The sequence below is a fragment of the Mesoplodon densirostris genome, chromosome 6 (assembly GCF_025265405.1).
Source record: "Mesoplodon densirostris isolate mMesDen1 chromosome 6, mMesDen1 primary haplotype, whole genome shotgun sequence".
Lineage (NCBI taxonomy): Eukaryota > Metazoa > Chordata > Mammalia > Artiodactyla > Ziphiidae > Mesoplodon > Mesoplodon densirostris.
In genome coordinates, this window is record NC_082666.1 from 74,813,881 (window position 1) to 74,838,303 (window position 24,423).

General features: G+C 41.3%; 1 pseudogene; it reads right to left on the reverse strand.

The window, feature by feature from the left end:
• The window catches only part of LOC132491648 (transcription initiation factor IIA subunit 2-like), a 30,701-nt pseudogene extending 10,427 nt beyond the window's left edge, over window positions 1-20,274 (reverse strand).
• Window positions 20,275-24,423: the final 4,149 nt, after the last annotated feature.

Here is a 24,423-nt window from a genome sequence, read left to right on the forward strand (position 1 = left end):
GTCCTCTCCAGGAAAGCAAAAGCCAGCAGCTGAAGGAGGGCCAGGGAGCCACTTCAAGCACCTCATCTTCAGACCCATCTACAACCTTCCTCAAGGCAAGGAAGTCAAAGTTAGGCTTAGAATGGAGATAAGGAAGGATGACTGGGAGGAAAATGATAAAGAGCCACAAACACAAAATAAACATCTCATCACGAATGGTCTCCAGGAGTCGCAACAAGGAAAGAGATGTGCACAACTATGTGTGAAAAGAAAGATGTCTTCAGGAGAGAAAATCAACTTTGAGTAAATGCTCTCTCCAGTGGTGACAATAACATTTTTTGTTCTAATAAAGGAAAACAAAGTGGCCTCTCCCATTGCGGAGCACAGGCTCCGGACGCGCAGGCTCAGCGGCCATGGCTCACGGGCCCAGCTGCTCCGCGGCATGTGGGATCCTCCCGGACCGGGGCACGAACCCATGTCCCCTGCATGGGCAGGCGGACTCCCAACCACTGCGCCACCAGGGAAGCCCACATTTTTGTTTGTTTGTTTGTTTGTTTTTTTGTGGTATGCGGGCCTCTCACTGCCGTGGCCTCCCCCGCTGCGGAGCACAGGCTCCTGACGCGCAGGCCCAGCGGCCATGGCTCACGGGCCCAGCCGCTCCGCGGCATATGGGATCCTCCCAGACCGGGGCACGAACCCGTATCCCCTGCATCGGCAGGCGGACTCCCAACCACTGCGCCACCAGGGAGGCCCCATTTTTTGTTTTAATAAAGGAAAACCAAGAGTGATGGGGAGTGAAGGAAGATGGTGAAAGAAACCCAGACTATCAAAAACTTATCAGCATATTTCCAAGCTTTGGGGGCAAAACAAAACTTTAAATTACAGATTGTCTATGAAAATGTAGGAAATGCAATAAGAGGAGATACGCTCTGGGAGGAAATCGATGTTGAGTGTAGAGCCCAAAGGAGTCGATGGTCAGGTTAATGAAGAGTCAGGAGGGAGAAGGTGGAGAAAATGTAAGAAAAATGAAGTGAGAAGAAAATAAAGTGAGAAAAATGTCTCCGGTAGTCAAATGGGCTTAGGAAGAGGAGAAACAAACTCTGCCCAAGGAGGCATGAGATCGCTACAAAATTCAGTCTGATCCATCTTTCTCTCCATGAACAGACCACAGGAGATATTAGCCAGAATGGAAGCTTGGGAAGGGAACTGGGGACAGAAACTGGTCACGTTGCTGGATTTGAGGAGACACAGTGGGTGTGAATGTCCTGTTTAAGCCTTCTAAAGAGACATGCTAAGGGGGAGAAAGATACGCGTGGAGAGGTGCGGTTAAGTGAGGATTCTCAAGGAGAGGCTAACATAGACATGCTCGAATCCAGAAAGAAGCAAGTCCTAAGAAGGTGCAGAGGACAAGGGGGGAAAGGCAAAGAGAGGAAGAGAGAGAAAATAGGAAGGAAGAGAGGTAAGCATGAGAGAAACAGAAAACGCGCTGAGTGGTTTTAAACAACACTCTTTTGAAAACCTGTTAGAGGAGCAGAATTTACTGTCTGAGAACTTATCAATATATAAAGTATCCTACACCCCAATACTGTCAGCTCCAAAAAGCAGAAACCCACATCCTGAGCTTCTCTGCTCCGTTCTGTCGGTCAAGGGCAGCTCTCCAGCTGCTGGGCTGGAAGGGGACATATTCCCCAGAAGCCCAAGCTTTGCTATGATCTGCTATCTTAGTAAAAGCATGTTCCCACTTTGCTTTTGGAATGGTATTCTTTGTCACACAGGCAGTTTTAAAAGCTCTTGCAAGCAGGTAAAACAAGTTTCTGTTAGGTATCTAATATAATCCAACACATGGAAATCATAAGAGAGTTTGACAGTTCCTTTTTGTTTCTAAATCAGAAATAGTCATCTGTGGTAAGTCAGTAAAATAATACCAATATAATTCCATATTATGCCTTCAGTTCTTTTTCTACAGGGTCTATTTTTTAAGCCAGAATATGAAATCAAAAGTTATAAATTGTTCTACATAGTTTATTTTTCTATCGCATCTAACATCTGACACTAAAGAGACAGATTTTTATAAGATGTTGGACTTGTTTCCAAAAATGCATCTTCACACTAAGAAAGTGTGACTTCACGTGATCCTTAGTGGTTCTGTGGTTTGTTTCTTGACCCTTATTCCTATATTTTGTACAACAGTTTAATAATACTTTGACTAATCAATTGAGACAGAGGATGGGTAAATATAGCTTGTTATTACATCATTTCCCAGGCTAACAGATTGAATTTCTCCATGTATATACATATACATAAACACCTTCAATAATATAAAAAAATTTATGAATAGATGAGAAATACCATAAACATATTCTCTACGTTGTTGTCATTTCAGTATTATCTTATGGTGGGAACTCAGAGCTTGTGACACTCGACATAAAGGCTGCCAGCAATTTATTTATTTTTATTAAGGCTTTACTTTTTAGAGCAGTTTAAGGTTCATAGCAAAATTGAATGGAAGGTACAGAGATTTCCCATATACCCCTGCTCCCTCACATATTCAGCCTCCCCAATTATCAGCATCCCCCACCAGAGTGGTACCTTGTTACCACTGATGAACCTACATTTACATATCATTATAACCCAGAGTCCATAGTTTACATTACAGTTCACTCTTGGTGTTGTACATTCTATGGGTTTGGACAAATGTGTAACAACATGTACCTATCATTATGGTATTACACGAAGTATTTTCACTGACCTAAAGTTCCTTTGTGCTCTGGCTATTCATCTCTCCCTCCCCGCAGCCTCAGACAACCACTAACCTTTTTACTGTCTCCATAGTTTTGGGGTAAGAACGTCATATAGTTAGAATCATTCATTATGTAACCTTTTCAGATTGGCTTCTTTCACTTCAGAAATATGCATTTAAGCTTCCTCCATGTCTTTTCGTGGCTTAACAGCCCATTTCTTTTTAGCAATGAATGATATTCCATTGTCCAAATGTGCCACAGTTTATTTATTCGCCTACTGAAGATATCGTGGTTGCTTCCAAGTTTTGGTCATTATACATAAAGCGTCTATAAACATTCACGTGCAGGTTTTGGGGTGAAAATAAGTTTTCAACTCCTTTGGGTAAATACCAAGGAGCATGATTCCTGGATCAAACAGTAAGAGTATTTTAGTTTTGTAAGAAATTGCCAAGCTGTCTTCCAAAGTGGCTGCACCATTTTGCATTCCCACCAGCAACGAATGAGAGTTCTTACTGCTCCACAACCTCATCAGCATTTGGTGTCATCAGTGTTCCAGATTTTGGTCATTCTGATAGGTGTGCAGGCAATTTATTTAATAAGGAAAAATGATAATCCTCAAAAGATGGTTTTGCTGAATAAGCAATTCTTTTTAAAAAAATTAACAGTTAAATCCCTGCTACATAATTTGCTTCCAAATACTGCAACAGATAAATTATAATAAACTTCACAGATAAATATCAAGATGTAAGAAGAGTGTGAGTCATAGGCACTGAGCATCTAAATCTGTCAGCAATTAATGAGACCTTCAGTTTGCTTATCTCCATACCAGTAATACAGTATGACTGTTCAATCTCAGTGGAAATACCATTGCATTTGGAGCCAGATAACCCAGATTCTAATACCATCTCACTTTGCCTCTCTCCCTTTCCTCCTGAATGAAATGAAAGACTTGGACTGATCAGGCCTAAGGGGGTCGAGTAGGTAAGTTAAATAAGTGAAGCAAGCAAGATGGGGACTGGGAGAAGCTAGGAAGCTCCTGCCACAAAGAAAGAGGGAACTGTGCAATCGATTGATGCCACGTGGAGTGTATATCTCATTTTGCCAAATCTGCAGATTTTCCATGAGAAGCCAGAAATCTAGATTGAATACGATATTTCCTAATTTTTATCTATTGGAAACACAATTTAAAATTTCAAAGATACTCTAAGCACGGGACTTCTACTTCTCACCAAGATGGAGGCAGCGGGGATCAGACTTACCTTCCCACTTAAAATAAACAAAAATAGACTAAATATATGAAACAATGGTTTTCAAGACACTGGACATCAGTCAATGAGGGACACTGACCTCTGAGAAATGGAAAATGAGGTAAGTGCTACAATTGCCCCAGCTTGAGAATGTCACAGCAGTGCAGTGAATAAAGAATAGTCTTTCCAACAAACAGTGCATGCTGGGATAATTCAGTATTCATATATAAAAAAAAGAACTTCCATCTATGGAACCATAGATACAGAACATAGATCATGTTCAAAAATTAACTTAACGTGGATGTAGACCCTAATGTAAAACCTAAATTATAAAACTTCTACAAGTAAACATAGGAGAAAACCTTTGTAATTATTATGATTTTTGGATGAATCTCATACTAATTATGCTGAGTGAAAGAAGCCAGACATAAAAGGAGTACATACCATATGATTCCATTCAGAAATTAGTAGTTCAGAAAGCTCATACTAATCTATAGTGACAGAAAGCAGATCAGTGATTGTCTGCAGGGGCTAAGGACAGGAAGGAGGGATTACAAAGGGCAATGAGAAAACTTTCCGTGGTGAAGAATATGTTAATTATCTTGATTGTAAAGATGGTTTCACAGGTATATACCTGTGAAATATCAAATTGTATACTTTAAATACATGCAGTTTATTGTGTCACAATTATACCTCGATAAAATGTTTACACACACACACACACACACACACACACACACACACACAAACACATACAGATACCAAGCGGCCAAACAAAACCCAACTGTTGGCAAAATCTGGCATGCTAGCTGCCAGTTTTCAATTTCTATATTCAATGGCATCTGGAATCACTTCCAGTGAACTGTCATTGTTTGAAATTTACCCAAAGCTAAAACTAAAATTCAGTTTCCACAGACAGTAGATGTAACTACATAAAGGCATTCTAGAAAATATTTGCAGTTGAAAAGTTGAATATATTGAATGTGTGTATTAGCATGTATTAATTATTGAATATTTATATTGTGGCATAATTCATAAAATAGATTGTTCATTTTCAACAGATTTTGTTTCACTGTAATTTGGTTGAGCCTATAATTTTCTCAGTGCTCAAGCGGGTAAGAGGTGCAAACCTCTTGTGCTACATTCCAGGACAATTAAATCACAATGTCACAAGGAATGTTATAGAAGACATTCTAAGACCATCTCCCTTTTCCCACAATTCTCACATTTAGCAGTGCTATAGGATTTGTGTATTATATGAGCAACATTCACATAATCAATGGGTTTGGGGCTTTGTTCACTCTATAGCCACAGAAGCGCTGTTTTCAGAGTGTCTACATGTATCTATATCCACATAGACATGCACCTATACAAACAGAGTCACATTACACCACGTAAACAGGTGTACAAACAAACCCATATGCACCCATCATCATGATACAATGTCTAATCCCAGCATGAATGTGTAATATATATCATATGAAGAGAACATAGGTGCATATTTTTCTATTTTTCTTGTATAAATATATTCTTGGCTATATGGGTATATATCATTGCTCATAAACAATTTTTCAGGGTTAAACTGAAACTGCTCAAAGGACTTGGAAACAGGTGAATGGCTGTCCAGTAACCAAGTAGCCATAACGCTGCCCACCAGTATCAGTTTTCATTTGCCATCAGGTAAGCCTAAAAGTGCTGGAGTTGATACAAGCCAGTCCCACAGGTAAGAAGAGTAGCAACGTATTTTGTGGCGGACTGCTACATGAAAAGGGCCCTGAGGAATGTCACTTGCTCTGCATCAAAACAATACAACAAAAGGATCTACTGTCCTTGGGTCACCCCCATTTCGGTCAGCGTAATGTGGGTGGAGCCCCACAAAACCCCATCTGGAATGTTGGCCATTTGTTCAGAGGCACCATTTGCAAACTACTTGCTTTCTTGTTCTTCTTTAAATTGCAGTTTAGAAAAAATGCTGGAGGCATCAAGAATGTTTAGACACAGGACAATTTTCATAGCTCAAATTTCAGGTAGAATAAATGTCTTCTGTCCCTTGCTCATGGAAGTCCACACAAGTCCTTAATAGGCAAGGTAGACAACACTCCTTTACAGCTGTCCACCACCTCCCTCCTTCTGCTTCCGTTAATTAATACTGATTAACACACTCTAACTTCATTTCTGAACAATTCATTCAATATCTGACCATTGAAAAATTATAATCACCATCTTTAAAATAGATAATTAGGAAAAACGACCATTTTCTTGCTTAAGGCACACTGAAGAAAACTGGTCTAAGGCGCTAAGGGCAAGTTTAAAGATCTTTCTAATTGAGCATTCTTCCACAAATGCATGGCAGGTGGATTTTCTCCTCTCGATTCTTAAGGGGACCATACATTTTAAAAATACATATATGATGTAAAATACATATAGTATTGAATTAAAACCCATAAGAAATAACTAAAACGTGGAAACACAGCAGTCACTCCTGAGAACTAAACGTCAATTGATAGGATTGATAGTCCCAGAAAGGCCCTAAAGTAGAGTATCTTTCTAAAAGAACAAAGAAATTTAAGTTGCATAAACACTTCTGTTGCTAAGATGGCAGTGAGAATTTAATTCTCTGCTAAAGAAAATACCTCTTGCCTCCTGAGATAATAAAACAGCCAATATTGATGCACCATGCATTATGTGCTAGGTGCTACTCTAAACATCTTATGTACATTGACTCAGTCAGTTCTCAGAACAATGCTATGACATAGGCACTATTATTTGCCCCATTTTCTAGATGAGGAATCTGAGGTAGATAGCAGTTGAGAAACTTGCCCATCACACAGCTTATTAGTGGCAGAGACAAGATTTGACCTTGCTAGTCTGGTTCCAAAATTAAAGTCCTTAAACACCATACTACCTTGCCCTTTGAGGCTACAGAGCAGTACCTTACCCACCAAGACCAAAGTCCCCCACTAACTGACCGCATGCAAGGTCAAGCTGTTTGCATGTGGTCAGTTAGTTCACTTCCAGCCAGCTCTGTGCTCTGCTGTGTGGCTAAGGAACCCCACCATTCCAGCTCTGTCCATTTAGTTTTTTGCAAATAATCTTTAAAAATGAAAACTGTTTGTTACTATTGTCCACTTACATTTAAGAGTAAGCAGGCTATAAGAGCACATTGTGATGGGAAGCTATTGTTGGAAAAACACATTTTTTTAAAAAGAGGACTCCTGGGAATGAGAAGTGCAGCTCGAGGCAAGAGGAGAGCACTGGAAGGAGAACCATGAGTAAAAGTTAAAATATTATTTTCTATAGCAAATTTGTAATAAAACACTCTGAACACTTTTTTCTGGGATCCCATTCCCACTTTTTCTTAGCTTTGGAGTTGACCTCCTTCTCCAACGCCCCATCCCTCTTCTCTGCCACCTCTCCTCTATCGCAAACCGTCTATCCTGTCTTACGACCACCTCCTTTGCAAACACCTCTCTCATTAGACTTTCAGGTTGTTTTGGGATTGTTGCGGCCATTCACCCTCTCCTTTGTGTGATCCCTAAATCATGTCTTTCATGCCTGGGTGGAAAGGTGGAGAACAGCAGGTTAAGCCAGGGTCCACAAACAACAGAATCTAGCCTTTTCCAACTCCTAGCATGGAACGGGCCCAGAGTACAGCAGGTACAGATGTGAAATACTCCTGATTAAAAGAGCAGTTGTTGGAGCATTGATTGGCCAACCTCAGAAGCACTTGCCATCCAAGGTGGTAACCAAAGGACTCTCTGGAAAGAAGTCACCTCCTGTCTGATCTTCAGTATCTGGACCATCACTTGTCTAAGCTGCCCTGGGAAGTGTCAGCAGCTCATGACAGCAGTTGGAAGAAGCCAGGGTCTGATAGGACTTCCAGCTTATGCCATGAGGTGGGGAAGCTGGAAGGGGTGGTCGGCCAACCCTTTCCTAGCCATTGCGTGACTTGTCTCTATTACCTCCAGGGAGAAATCACAAAGTTTATTTTGGTTCCTGAATGAACAAAAATTCTTCTGGAAAAGTAGGCTTAGAAATGGAAAGTCCTAAATCAGAAATCCTCTTACAGGGCTATGGATGTTTCTTTGTATCTAGGCAACTGCTGATTGATTGCATAATATTCAGCTCTTAGTCGGTGCTCCCTTTTAGGCCTTAGCCTGCCTGACCCAACAGCTGCTTAACCTGGCTCCAAAAATTTATAACTTTATTTTGAACAAATCTCAAACAATTTCATTTGACTTTTCCCAACTCGACTATGCAACTCAAAATTTGTTTTAAATTTTACGGTCCTTTTTCCCCCCCTTCTCTCTGTCTCTCTCTCCCCCCCTTTTTCTCCTACCCCTTCTTACAGCTGTAGCTTTGGAATTTGACTTGGTTTTCTTTAGGCAGCAGCAGATTTTGTGATGCAAAAGAAAGGAAGTTTGCAGAAGGGACGGGGGTAAAGCAGGGAGAAGGGGAAGGTCGGTTTACTAACTCTTTGGATCCCTCCAGAACAAGCTAAAACCTAATACTATATAAATACTGAAGTGCACAGTAGAGTCAAAGTATTCAATAAACATTTACTGTGAATGGAAGCATTAGGGAAGGCTTAGGCCCTGCCTGAATTCCCATGAAATTTGTAAATATTTCTTTCATTTGTTCTCCATTTACAATTAGTTGCGGTCAAGCTGATCAAAGCCAAAAGAGGCCTGTTGCATGTGAACCCGCATCCTTCACAATGACATCCACGAAGCAGAATGAAATATGGAATATCGGGTTTCCACGGATGTATGAACTTGTAAAAAATCTGAAAGAATAGGAGGTTTTTCACACTGAGTAATGTGAAACATTTGGTGCAGATTGTAGGCCTCTGAAGAGGGAAAGGGAGAGCCCAAATCTATCAGGCTATAAAACAGAAGCGGGCCCAAGCCAACATTAGGGTCTTCCCCAGTAGGCAGGCATCCAGTGATTTAGCTGTCACGGGCTCTCCACCCTCTGGACCCCCTCTGGAGGTCCTGGCAAAGAAGCCCCTTGGGCAGGGGGAGAGAGGAGGCACCCAGGGCTCGGCCCGGGATGACAGCTTTTCAGCGGCCCACGCTCCACTCCGTCCCACTCCCTCGCGTTCTGTTGCTGGACTGTTGAATTACTGCTGTCCCACCCCGGCCAAATATACACACCCCTCTAGACTGACGCATTCACACATTTCCAACCAGAGAGGGGTTAAAGTACTTGATACGTACTTAGACAGGATCTTCTACACACAGTCGAAGTCAATAAAGAACCCCAAGTGAATCCACAAGTATATACTAGCACAAAGCCTCAAAAAGCCACATATACTGTTCCCCTGGCTCACGTGAGTGTCCCCTCTTTCTTTTTTTCTCTCTTTCCTCATGCAGACCTTCTCCTCCCATAAAGCCCGCATCACTGTCAGCTGGGGCTGCGCTCTCCTTTTGTAACAATTCAGTGTTTTCGTTGCTTTTTAGTTCCTGTTTTCAGCCCATAATGGAGTCTGAGGCGGGGACATGGAGGGGCAGGGCTTTAGCAGTTTACATTCTTTTACCCCCAGGAGCGCCTAAGACCATGAGGCAATGTCTGCTTCCTTACTGGAAAACTGAGCAGCCACTACGCCAGCTTAATAAAAGACCTCATGATAATGCATGAATACGCACAAGGAAATAAGCAAGGGCTATTGCCAAGGACTTCAAACCAGCAAAGGCAGGCAGCCCGGTATCACGTGCAGCTCTTTGAGAAACACAAACAAACCTCCCTCCTTCCACTCCTCACCCTCCCCTCACCCAAGGGCCCTGTAATTCCACCATCTCTCCTCACCAGATTGGTGAGGGGGGCATATTTTGTTCAAGGTACACCCCAGCTGAAAGGCCCCAGGAACAAGAGAAAGGCTGATATCCACTATATTTTACTAAGGTGGGGAAAGGTTTGTAAGGATTAAAGATCGGGAGTAGGCAGGCGTAAACAAATGCTAAGGAGAACTGAGCCATTGTGAGAATCCAGCCTCCCCCATCGAATCACGCATACACCCCTCCTGCTCTCCACCAGTAGCCTGTACAAACAAAGGATGATGGAGGAGGAAGATCAGGAATAAAGTGTCACCTTTGAACTGAAAGCCACTATGTGAGACCAAGCTGTTCCTTCAAAGAGAGTTCGCCAAAGCTCTGGGTTGAAGGTGACCTGGGCTTCTACAGCCAAATGGAAATCTCCTCCCCTGGACGAGGGAGAACTGTACAACAATACAGCAGTGTGGGAGGGTGACACCTTAATGTTCATGGAATCAAAATAGAGAGAAAACCTTAACTTGACCTTGCATGGAGGCCTTCAGCTTAGAAGAACTGAATCAGCCCCAACTTTTCAGAATTTGTAAGTCAGGACAGAAGGAGAACAATTTTAAACAGTGTCGCAAATAGTCTCCAAAGACCTTGTGAAAACACGTAGCTGTACCAAAAACCGTATTTTGGCAATCTGATCACAGATGATTTGAAACATGATGGGTTAGGTTTTCTTACAAATGAATAGGAGTTGGTAGTTCTGAAAAGGAGATCTGCAAATGGAGATTTGGCCAAAATTGGCTTCATATACTTAGTTCACTCACAATGCACATCCTTCGCCAGGATGTGGTGACTACAGACTCACCTGGCAATGCCATCCAGCCCCACACAGGGGAGAGAAATTGATGTGCTATTTTTCTTTAATTAACACCCATCCTCAGTTTCAAGAAACAAAAGAAACAAAATACCACCACACCCCAGAAGCCACTTATATACATCACGGATTAGAGCCCATTCCTTCCTCCTTAGAGGTAACTGTGTTGGTAATTTATAGTGTTTACTGCCTATGTATTGATAGTTATCCTGAAACACTATATAGTTTAATGTCTATATTTGAACTTTACAATCATGGAGTTAAACCAATATATTATTCTTTTATGACTTGCTCTTTTTTTTATTATTTTTATTTTTATTTTTTTTGCTGTACGCGGGCCTCTCACTGCTGTGGCCTCTCCCGTTGCGGAGCACAGGCTCCGGACACACAGGCTCCGCGGCCATGGCTCGCGGGCCCAGCCGCTCCGCGGCATGTGGGATCTTCCGGGATCGGGGCACGAACCCGTGTCCCCTGCATCGGCAGGCGGACTCTCAACCACTGCGCCACCAGGGAAGCCCGCTCTTTTTAATTCAATACTGTATTTGTGAGATTGATCACTGTTGGTGCATGTAAATTTTTTCATATTCACTGCTGTATAGTGTTCCACTGTATAAGTATGTGTCTTTCTTTTGATAAATCCATTGGGGTTTTCCAGAGAAACAGAATCAAAATATATCCTATGGGCTCTGTTATAAATAGATTATTACTGTTACACACACACACACACACACACATGGAAATTGGCTCATACTATTGTGGAGGCTGAACAGATCCATGACCTGCCCTCTGCAAGCCAGAGATGCAGGGAAGCTGGAGGTATAATTCCAGCCCAAGTTTGAAGGCCTGAGAACCAGGGAAGCTAATGGTGTAAGTCCCAGTCCAAAGGCAGAAGACAGATGCCCCAGCTCAAACAGGCAAGCAGGGAGCAAAACTGGTGAATTCCTCCTTCCTCTGCCTTTTGTTCTATTTAGGCCTTCAGTAGATTGGATAATGCCCATCCACACTGGGGAGTATAATCTACTGAGTCCACCAATTGAAATGGTAATCTCATCCAGAAACACCCTCACAGAAACACCTAGAAATAATGTTCAATCTGGGCAACCCATGGTACAGTCAAGTTGTCACATAAGATTAACCATCACAATAAACCAGTAGGCTATTTTTATATTAATCTATATTTTATTTATGTGTTTAACGTACATAAACATATATGTTATATTACCTCTGCTCATAAAAAACACCACTATGAAATTTTCTGTATATGCCTCCTGGCGCACATATGCAAGAGTTTCTCTAAGGTATATACCTGGTCATGTAATTCACAGATCACAGGGCATGCTCATGGTTCAACACTGCCAAACACATTTCCAAAATGGATATACCCATTTCTACTCCTAACAGCAGTGGATAAGAATTCCTATACCTCCATATCCTAGTTAACACTTGGTATTGTTCAACAGCTGATTATGAAATGGTAGCTCATTGCAATTTCAATTTGCATTTCCCTGACTGTAATAAAATTGACCATTTATCCATCTGTCATGTGAAAAACTGATTCTGTAAAATTACTATTTATTTCATTGGTCCATTTTCCCATTAGGTTATTTCTCTTTCTTATTCATTAGTTGGAGTTCATATAGTCTGAATACTGTATTCACACAATTTGTAATATCTCAATGAAGGACTTTTTAATTTTATTATAAACTATTATAATCAGTATTTCCCTTTAGAGTTATTCTTTTGTGTCTTATTTAAGTAATCCTTCTCTACCCTAATGTCACAATGACATTCTCCTACATTAATTTCAAATAGTCTTGCCTTTTAGGGTCTATTTAGTGTACCTGAAATTAATTTTTGAGTATCATGTTAGGTAGGAATCAAATTTCATGTATTTTCCAAATGTATCATCAATTATCTCAGCATCGTGTATTAAAAATACATCCTTTTTCTTCCACTCTCCCAAATAATTATAACAGATATCCTTATATTCATCGGTCCATTTCTGGTCTCTCTATCCTATTCAAGTGGTCCATTTTCTATCCCTCTGCCAATAACCATCTATTGGGTAGAACAAGTCAGAGAAAAAGAAATGTAGGACCTTCACAGGAGCAATAGGAAGACTCACCGCTGATCTAAAAGAAACACAAGAAGCAAGGAGACAGGAGGAAATAATGTGCCCAGATATGCTTATTTGTCCCTTTTGGGAAAATTATAGCATTTCTTGAGCCTGTGGCTTGAAGTCTTTCGTCTGTTTTGGAAAATTCTCAGCCACTACTTCACCAGCTACTGCTTCTGTCACTTTCTCTCATCAACTCTTCTTGGACATTTTCACTCTGTCACATATATATACCTTATGTTCTTCTAAAATTGTACATCTGTTTCCATTTCACCCTTCAATATGGATATTCTTTTTGATCTACCACTTTATTCTTTCTCTTGTCTGATGTGTCTAATCTGAAGTTAAATCCACCCATTGAGTTCTTAACTTTAGTACTTCATTTTTCCATTTATAATATCCATTTGATATTTTTTAAGTTTCTCATTCTTGCCAACAGTCTCTATGTTTTCTTTTAACTATTTTAATGTACTAATCATAGTTATTTTAAAGTCTATATTTGATAACTTAAATATCTGGGCCTCCCTTTAGGGTCTGTTCTTATTATAATTTTTTATCTTATTTTTCAGTCAAGTCCTGCCTTTTTATATATCCAATTATTTTTGATAGCATGGAGGACATTTTTTAGGAAAAACTGTCGAGGGAATACGCTGCTCTGGATGATATTATTATCCTCCAGAGAGGATTTAATTTGCAGTTAATTTTACATACAGTTAAGGTCGAATCAGGATTAAGCTGATTTGAGCTTCAGTCCTATTTGGACTTGTCTAGCTCTGGTTCACTTTTACTCCTAGAGTATAGCTTTGTAGGGTCCTAACTAAAAGCTTGGGATGTTTAACAAGGCATCCTCTTCTTGATGGGCCCTGAACTCTACTTTTCATTCCTCCAGCTCTGTAAACCTGCTAACAGCTCTGGTCAGCTTCTGGATCTCTCAGCTATTGCTTTTGTTTTCAGAATCTGTGGTTGCCTCAAAATGAAAAGCAACTCCCAAATGCTGAATTCACTTTTCCTGAGGCTTCCCTCTTACTCCAGATCTTGAATCTGAAAATTATCACTGCCTACATAGCTCTCTGCACCTTCAAACATTTATTTTTCTATTTTGTCCAGCTTTTCTCTGAGGATTGGTTTGAAATATTCTAGTCAGCCATTACTGGAAGTGAAACTCTGGTATTTAAGATTTTTTTGATGCTCTTGTAAATGCTATCCTTTTACAACTAATTTTCAATTGTAGTTGGTGTGTAGAAATGATTGGTTTTACTAATTTTTTTTATATCCAGCAACATCACCAAATTCTGAGTAATTCCAATCAATTTATAGATTCGTTGGGGTTTTCTAATAAACCCTCGTTATTCATATTATCTGTGAACTGTAGCTTTGTCTCTTCCCTTCTAGTGTTTACATATATTTAAGTTCTCTTACCTTACATGTTGGTTGGGAACTCTAAAATAATGCTGAATAAAAATGGTGATAGAGCGCACCCTTGTCTTGTTCACAATCTTAAAGATAATGCTTATATGTTTTCCATCAAGTCTGATAACTTGTTGTGGTAATTTGTAGATGCCCTTTCTCAGAATAAATAAGGTTTCCTATAATCCTAGACAGCTAAGACTGGATGTGTACAAACAAAGTTGTTTCAGGGTGTTTAAGCAAACTCAAGAAACACCAACCTCATCAAGGTCAATTTGCAGAATTCCAGGACAATTATCTTACTCCCAATACGGAGAGAGCAGGAGCCTCTTATTTACCCTTTGGTAGGATCCTCACTCTCCAGATATATTATTAAGATCCATTTTTGCCTCTTGGGCCCCAAAGCAACATTAGCACATAAAAGTTTCTTTTCCTCATACCCTTTTCCACAGTCTCCTCACATTTTACATCACGAAGTTCTTTTAGTATCTATTCTCCATTCTAATCTCCTTCAAGTAAAAGAGCTCGGCTAATCACCATCTTTCAAACAAAAGCACTTTTTTATATTTAAAAAATGTTGTTTCCAGGCTTCCCTGGTGGCACAGTGGGTGAGAGTCCGCCTGCCGATGCAGCGGACACAGGTTCGTGCCCCGGTCCGGGAGGATCCCACATGCCGCGGAGCGGCTGGGCCCATGAGCCATGGCCGCTGAGCTGAGCCTGCGCGTCCGGAGCCTATGCTCCGCAACAGGAGAGGCCACAGCAGTGAGAGGCCCGCGTACCACAAAAAAAAAAAAAAAAAAAAAAAAAAAAAAATGTTGTTTTCCCCTTAGTTTTTTATTCAACGTACTAAATAACATCAACCTTTTTCACTTTACTTCAGGCCTTAGTCTCCTCTGAAAGTATCCAAAGTTCATCATAATTGCACTTCAGTGCTAGCATCCTAACTTGGACAATGTTATACAAGGTCCTAACCACATCAAGTACCAGGGGAAGGTTACGTCATGGTTTCTTGCTCCCTGCATTTCACATGCTCTGATTTTTCTCTGCCTTTTAAATCATGCCCCTCCTCCATTGCCGAATCATCACTCACTTGCAATTCACTCTAACCTTTGGATACTTTTCTGATGTGGTAGGATGGAGGCCCTCTGAGACGTAGCAAGACTCAGACTTGTCCACACTTTCTTCCCTCTTGTCACAGTCACTGAACGTTTTAGTCCTGATGGGTTTCAGGATGTTAGCTTGCAGTCTTCCGCAATTCCCGATCACGGGCGGATGGAATCAGTATATCTTATACCTTTCTACGTCACTGACAAACATGTTAAGTAGCACCACACCAGAGGCCAATTCTTTCAGAACTCCATCAGTAACGCAACATTCCCATTTTCATATGGGGCACCCACCATCTAGCTGTACGTTATGGAACTTTTTTTTAAATGTCAATACTTGGGCCCTACTCCAAAAGAATCTGATTTAATTGGTCTGGGGTGGGGCTGCCCAAGTGATTCGAATGTGTAGGCAAGACTGAGATCACTGACCAGTACCTGATACCCTGTACTATATCTAGTATGTTTTAGCACAGTGGTTCTCAAACTTGACTGTGCACACAAACCACCCTGGGGGTCTTTTGAAAATGCAGACCCTACTTCAGTAAATCTGGGGTGTGACCTGAAATTCTGCCTTTCCAAGAAGCTTCCCGTCGATGCCAACAACATGAACCACATTTTGAAAAGCAAAAAAGCAGAGACCCTCACTCAAACTGAGCACATAGTTCACTGTTGAACAGCCTAGTCTTTCAAGTCTAACTCTGACACTTGATTCAAAATAATTTCTCAGCCTTTCTCAGCCTGAATACCCTCAGCCTTTGCCCAGGTCTTGTGGTTATTTCCAGAGTTCACTCTTTGTCTGTTTGCTGATCCACATCATACATGACATCATTTTCTGGGTTTGCAAAATCAGTGAGCATATGAAGTTGGGTTTCCCAACCTATATCTTGGCATCGTCTACTGCTGGCTACTGATCTCTCCCTCCTTAGAGAAAGATTTTGGCCAAGAAGCCTTCTTCTCTGAGGTTTGCTGGGTGCTCTGGAGGGAAAAGATTCCAACCAGCATTAGTGCCCTTGCCCACACAACACACACCTTACACACACCTAAGTCTCAGCATTTCACACGCAAACCACTGTACTGTCAGACCCCTGCCTCCCTAGGACCTTGAGGTTTCAGGAAAATGAAAACTAGCTGCTCTCCTCTTCAAAAGAAGCCTGGGACCACAGGTATGAAGGAACTCTACGCAAGACCCTCTGCCCAAGCCCTGCCTATTTTTAATTCTATCATAAACCGTCCTCACATATATATTCCTTGCTTCCTCCAGCCCACTGTTGGAGCCATTCTACTCACCAATGCTAAGCATCATCTGGTTTTAGGGATGTGTAGCTGGATGCTTGTATCCCGTCTACTCAAGATTATCTTGGCATTGCTTTCAGTAGGATTATGGGATTCTCACTGGGGAAATCCAAGAGGCTTTGAAGAAGGCAGGAATCCCAGCTCAGTCACTTACCAACTGTGTGATATTGACAAGTTATTTGATTGCTCAGAACTTCATTTTCTTCATCTTAAAATGATGCAAAACCTACCCCACAGGATTGTTGTAAAGATTATATGAGATGCACATGAAGTGTTCATACAGTGTCTGGTACTTAGCACTGCTTCAGTCACAGGTAGTAACCTACATCAGAAGTCCATGTGAGTCCTATCTGGGATATTTCAAGCCCTGTTTGATGTTTCACAAATTCTGTTAGAGGCCTAGGAGAGATGTATAACTTGTTTCCAGACTGTGTCTCATATTTATTAAGCTCTGAACCACACTGTACACACTCCTGCTGGATATTCCTACCCCATCCCACCATCCTCCCCACCACCCAGGAAAGTAAGAGAGAAACTTTTATCAGAAAATAAAACACCTTTGTCTTTTGATTTATTCTAACCCAAGTCAGACATTAAATGTGGGCGTAAACACTCCAGCAGACTCCACTCTCCTTTATGGTTTCATTTTTCTTTCTAAGCCTGCATAGTTGGCTGCTGCAAGGAACTGAAGAGAGAATAAGAGCTGTGCCTTTCCTGAGGGGCAGAAAAAAGAAACGGGACTTTCCTTCTTTCGCAGGGAAAATGATGAGCCAGAGAGTGCAGCGGAAAGGCAGACTGGACTCACAAAAGACAGCAATTCCATGCTTCCAGTCAATTTAGGAGGACACTGGATAAGTCTGCAGGGGGTAGTGAAATCCATGGCCAAGCTTTGGCCTGATTTGGTTGGATGCTGTTGGTTAAATCAAGTACATCAGTCACCAAGACAAAAACTCCAACCCCCTCCATCCCAACCCCTGACAGAGATCTAAATGCATAAGACCTGTCTGGGTAATATCAAGACTCTCCAGAGCATCACTAGCCCCCTTTTTGCTTCCCTAGCTCACCACATTTGTTTTTGCTCAGGTTCATACAGAGTGGGAGAGGGAAGGGGGAACTACTTTCAAGTTATTTTTATGGCAAAATAATCCCCCCTAAAATTTTTTTTGTAAACATGATCTTTAATGAGATCCATAAAAATGCTCCATTTAACAGAAATGAACCCACGGCTGGAACTTCCCCTACCTTCCTTTGTGGCGTACTCGTCGGCCATGCAAACTTTTTAAGTTGGAAATTGCTGTCAGAACTTAATTGCTGATCAAGGTAAAGGTCAATTGAGCTGAGACAGTACTGAAAACTATCAACGTACATTTACACTACGTCTTGGCTTACTTTTCTCAACCAAAATTTAGAATTCCTAGTTTGACAAGAATGCATTTTGACTTGTGAAAATACTTAAAAGATTTTAAAATAAAATCATATTTAGTTACCTATTTAATGGGCTGACCCTCCTTCCCCCACAAAAAAAAATTACATGAAATTGTCATTGGATCATCCTAGGAAACATGTGACACCCTGAATATGCTTCCTCAGGAAACTGGTCCTCCCATGTGGCTTCAGATAGCAGTTATTCTGCAAATACACTGCTACACTTGGGTTGGACAGGATCCCAAGTCTTGCTGGTCTCTCAAGATCACCATCAGGCTGTGCAGCTCCAGAGGAGATGGGAAGAAAGCCATAACTGTGAACTCAGCTGCCTATGGAAGGCAGCCTCTCCCCTCCAGTCTGCTTAGTTGACACATAAGACACATATACACCTGAAGACCAGTAACAAAACTATACAGATTCTATTTGGTCTGGATTTTCAACCCTGTACTCTCAACCTCTAGGCCATTCTTGGGCACAGAGAAGGTACTCAATAACCTCACAACTGCCAAGTGAATGAATAAATGACATACTACTGTTTCCTGACAAAACATTACTCCAAGCACAATAACCACCATTTTTTTCCAGAGTTATGAGAGATGTGTAGCGCTGTGAGCCCAAAAGAGTACAATGTAAGTATTCACACCTAAAGTGTGAGGAGGAATGGGAAAAGGAACAGGGATTCCAGAGGTAAGGAGAGATAATCACACAGGAAGCCTATGAAAAGTAAGAGACCTAACAGAAGAGAGTCAGAGCTTGGTGAGCTCCCAAACCAGTGAAGTTAAGTGAGGGCACAAGAGAGAACGTTGGTGGTATTACATGGGGTCCTGTAGAGAAAGCAGAACACAGCAGATACCCTAAGCCAGTGAGCCCATGACTTACTAGAAGGTCCTACCATGACTTCACCAAATATCTTTGAACTCTCTGGCCCTATATCATTAAAGAGGTCCAAAACCCATGGTGGGGAGAGGGGGACACCAAGGTCATCTCAAAAACTCAGCGTGTACTTTTTTTTTTTTCTATTAAAAAAGAGAGAGATGGAGACGGAGAGAAAGAGCAGAAAATTCTCCAATTTTTGAGTTTTCAAGTTATGTAGATTTCAGATCAATTGTATCTACAATTTATATGCTGAGTTCATATTAGCTTATGTCTTTGAACACACATCTATCTAGAGGGGGATAGTTAATGGCATCCTGGATGAGAAGAGGAAGCCAGAAGAGATTTCAAAATCTAATACTGATGTTTGCCAAAGACAACAATCCATAGCCAGACAGACAAATGCTGCCAAGGGCTGCACTGGGTGCTGGGACCACGAGGCCTGCCATCAACATGCCTGTGCATCCTTATACAGGCTATAAATGCAGCGCTCCAGTGGGGATATCCTTCTTAAGGGGAGAGGCAAACCATAGACTTTGCTTCAGCTTGTCCAGAGAATTCTGCCAGAGCAGACTGGGCACCAAGCCAGGTCCACTCAACTACTGAGCATTTGACAGATTAGGACATAGAGTTAATAGAGTTCTGAGGGTAGTTAAAAGATGTGTTTTGGACTAGCTCCTGGCTGGTAAGAGGAAAAGGAGAAGTCCCAAAGTCCTAGAGCCATAAGGAGAAGAAAGATCCATGTATACTATCAGTGTAAATAAACAGAATTTCAGTAAATCCCTCCTCAGGGAAAAAATATCATCCATTGGTAGATAAGTGGATTTTAAATTCCTATAGGACAAGGAAGTTGAGCACCTTCTTTGCACACAACAAGTAATGCAAAAATGGCTGAGGGAGGAAGTTAGGTTGAAGAGAATTGCAATAGCCCTATAGGAATCTGTTGATGGTAGTAAGACTAAAATGCAAAACGTTCCCTGGAAATTTGCTGCCCCTGCCCTCCTTCCATACATATCAGTCAATAATGGAAATATCTGATGTCATATTAGTACACTACAACTCCCTCTTAAAATCCTCCATTTATGAGACTGGAAAGAAATGGCCACCAAATCATGCAAGCATACATGTCCACCAGTGGCAAATTCTGTAGAACCAATAGGGAAAGTATGACCTATCTGTGACTCCAAAGCTGATCCCACCTTTGGGTGGCCCCTCACCTACCCCTCAGTTCTCCACCTCAAAATCTAGAGAGCTCTACCATCCATGCCTTGGGAGCCATGCAGAATCAGGTCCATACACACTTGATGTTCATACCTTAAAGAGCTGATCTGTGCCTCCTGAGAGAGGGTGGAACACAAAGCAGCTTTGATATCAGGAAGGTAGTTGAACAGAATGGGGCCACGTGGGAGCAGGACCCTGACATCACTTAACTCCAGGGGCATCATCTGCATTGGGGGGTGTTTACATAGATGACATAAATGGTGCCCCTTGGAGTTACACCACACAACACTGCAGGGGACCAGAACTGAAGGCCAGATCTACCGGAGTGGTGCTAGAAGATCCCAGAATGAAATTTCTAAGGCTTCTGAGCCCCCAAATTTAAAGTCATATTTTTAAGTTGGAAAAAGAAGTCTAGTGCATGACTTCACAGTGGTCTTTAAGTTTATGAAGTAACTCAACCAAACAAACCCTCATTCTTTATTGCCATGGAAGGTCACACAATAGAGATTAGGAATAGATAAGAATAGATTATTGCCTTGGGAAGCTAACCAATTAAGAGAACATTAAGATAGATAGATAGATAGATAGATAGATAGATAGACAGACAGACAGATAGCTTCTAATATTTTTTCTGCAGACAAAAAGTAAAACCTCTGGAATCAAAAATACCTGGCTCCATCATTTTCTAGCTATATGACCTATCGATTCTGCTTCCTCATCTGAAAAACAGGAATAAAAATCGTACAGAAAACATAAACAAGATTTATACTTTGTTACATGGATTCTACAGGTAATCCCCCCTTGGACTCACACTGGTGTTGATTAGCTGATAGGATTCTTCTCATACTCCACAAACAGGTCTGCTTTTACTTCAAGGGGGCCTGCACATCCTCAGTTTCCCTTGATTCATACTCCTTTGGCTACTACCCTTATTCCTCTTGGTCTGGTCCCCATCTTATGCCCACCTACACGCCAGCTCCTGTTCTAACCTTCCAGGCCCCAAAAGGATCATATATGTCCGCATATTGCTAGAAATTCAAATGGTTTCTGAGTGTTAAATCTCTGGGGTCAGGAACAGTTTCTGACAAAACTAACTCAACAAGTAAGACTTAACCAGCGTAAGGCATACAAAGAACACATTCATTCTATTTGCTTTATTTCACAACTGATTCCCAGTTAATACATTCAAAATTTCTAAGAGCATAAATAATAAATAATTGGTTACAGAATACTCAAAGACATGTCCCATGTGGTTCAGGATTTTCCCTTACTTTCATGACACTTCCTTCCAGCTAGTAAGATAAGGTTTTATGGTGCAGCAACTGGCCAGTCAATCATGGGGAGACAGACTGATTACAAGGGCTCATCTAGGGAACACATTTAATGGCAGAGAAGCCTGACAAGGCTTTGTTTTCAGCTGCTTGGTTGTTGGGTATGACACCCAACAACAAAGTCTGAGGACTATGACACCAAGATAGACATGAGAGAAGAAGTTACTTAGTCTGCTAAAGGCCCACAAACTACTGAACTTTGTTTCTTAGGGATTCCTAGAACAAGCCACCTCAAATGCCATTATTGAAGCTAAGAGTGCTAGGTCCATTTCCAGGGCCTGGTCCTTATCATCATGCATGCCATTGATCAAAGAACAGAACTCCATCTCAGGATCTCCAGCTGTAAAACATATCTGATCATAAGCATGATGTGGAGGCCAGTCAGTGCTCTGGTGGAGAACGCCAGCCAGTCTCCAGCAGAAGCATTACCGTCAGCACCAGAAGGCAGTAAGGCAGAGAAACTGAATAATGTGAATAAACCTGGTCCAGAAAAGCCAAAGAAAGGACAAAGTCAGGAAAGTAAATATGTGTTTAGTAGCATGTGGTTTCATGCTTGTAAATTAGGCCACAAAGTTAAACTTTACTTAGGAGCAATAAAAGCTATTCTACCATAAAAAAACACCCAAATGGAAGATACATTATCCCCAGACCTAATCCTATCACAAGATACCAATTGTTTCCACCCTTGCGGTGGTTTCCATGGAGAAGACGAGGCAAATTTCCTTGATGCCAAACTGTTGGGCAGTTTTCAAAGCCAGGAGGCTGATGCCTCTCCTCTCTCATGACAAAGACAACTGTGTCCCAAGGATGTTAAAACCATCAGTCATTTCGGTGGGAAAGATTTTTCTCTAAAACAAAACAGATGTTTGACAAATATATCCATGTTTTAAAAATACTAATAGTCATTCAACCAAAACCAAATCCTTTGTATTAATGCAGTCTTAAAATACCAAAATCTGGACTATCTCACGTGCCAGTGGGCAATGCCTCAATGCTCTTTAAGGGCATTCAACAATGATGTGGGGAAAATTAGGATGAAAAATATAAATCCTGCCACCATCACCAAGATAGAACAGTCAGTTGAGCGTCTATCTGGACACTTGTATTGCTGCCTCTCAACTGTGTTACCCTTTTCAGTCCATTACACTGCACCAAGCTTCATGCTTCCATGTCCCCCTGCTTTATAATCATCTGCTCTTGTCTCCTACAGGTCAACTCAGCCTGTCCCAAACCAAACTCATCCTCTTCCCCTCAAAATCTGCTTTTCTTCCCCATTCCCTATTCAGTCAAAGGCTCAGCCCATCTACGTCTACTTCCATATTCATGTTTCCCAGAGGTTCCTCCTCTCTCTTCCCACTCACCTCCCCATTCAAGGTAATCAATGTCCCTGACCTGGATTATTTCAAAAGCCTCCTAAGTTGTCTACCCTCTTCCGGTCTCTGCACATCCATCATATGCACTATATCCTGGTTCATCTTTCTGAGGCATTGTCATGTCACATTCCTGCTCGAGAACTTTTGACAGCTTTCCATCCATTCCCAGAGAATAAAGTCCGCATTTCTTAGCTTGAGTCAAGACTCCCCCGACACACGTTCTACCTTGATCCAATTTATCTTCCCACCTTTATTTTCTACTGCTCCCTTTCATATGCCTTACTTTCCAGCCAACAGTTTTTTTGCTGTCTACTCCGCATTATTCATGCAACATATACCTCTATTCATATACCTCCTTTTCCCAGAGTTCCTTACTGACCACAAATATACATGTACCAATCATTACCCCCTTGAAGAGTCAATCCCAAAGCCACCTCCTTCCACAAGACTTCTCTGCTGATCAAGTTTTATCTCCCGCCTCAGAGGACACGCATCAGTTGCTTTCTTGAATTGTAAGTATTTATGTGCATAAGCTTATTTATTCTACTAGACTATAAGCTTTTATGGTTAAAACAGAATATTTAAATTATCTTTCATCCTCCAAGTTCCACATATAATGCTTTTCACATAACAGATGCTCTATGAATAGTTTTGGTTGAATAAACAGATAAATTATAAATTCAGATTTAAAGACTATTTATCAGATCATGGCTCAAAAATGCTTAGAATGGATAAGGCTCAAGATGTCTTTTGATATGAGCAGCCACAAGGCACAATGAAGGAAGAAAGGAAGTCGGAGCCATTAATGGGCATTCACTCACCAGCTATAGTAACTTTGGGGAAATGATTTAAGCCTCAGTCTTTTATCTGTACTACTTACTTTACAGAGTTGTAATATGGGTTATAAGAAAAACACCTGGGCCAGATTTGGATGCCTAGTAAGTATTCAGTAAATGTTAGCGGCTGTGGTATTAATGACTTACTTACTGACCACTTCCCTTCTGGTTCTCAAGTCAGCTGCAATCCACTCAACAGCAACATGGGTTTGGAGTTAACTGGCCACTTTCAGGCTTTCAGAGTGGGAAGTTCTCCCACCTCAAGTCAGCCACAGAGTTTTTCATCTGTGTGAGACCTGGGCCAAGTCTGTGTGTTCAGTTAGACCAGTCCCAGCATAATGTTGGATGTTCCATTTGCCATATTCATTTATTACATCATCTCCTAATTGCAGCAAGACAGTTTATTGATGTTGCCCACTAAAAATTTAAGATGCAAACATAGCCTATCATATACAGTCCAAACATTTGGAACATATTGGTCACTAATAACGTTGCTCTCTACCTGCCATAAAAAGGACTGTCAGGTCTTTTTCATATCCTTTTGTTGCTTTGAAACTTTTCCATGGAAAATATTTTTCAATGGCTTCTTTTCCTATTGATTCCAGATTTCAGTCCCTTTTAGTCACTGAAAGGTAAACAGCTACCCTTGTGGATTGTTTAGTACAGCAGTTTTTCACACATTTTAGTTTTTTGTTTGTTTTTTACCAAAAAAACTCAAAACATAGAGCAGAAATGCAGGGTTGCTCTTGGTGAAGCTATGGGGGATGGTGGGGAGAGATCCTCCTTCCCCCAGGCCATCTATAAGCTGCTTAAGGGACTCCATGTAGCCTCCAAGGACT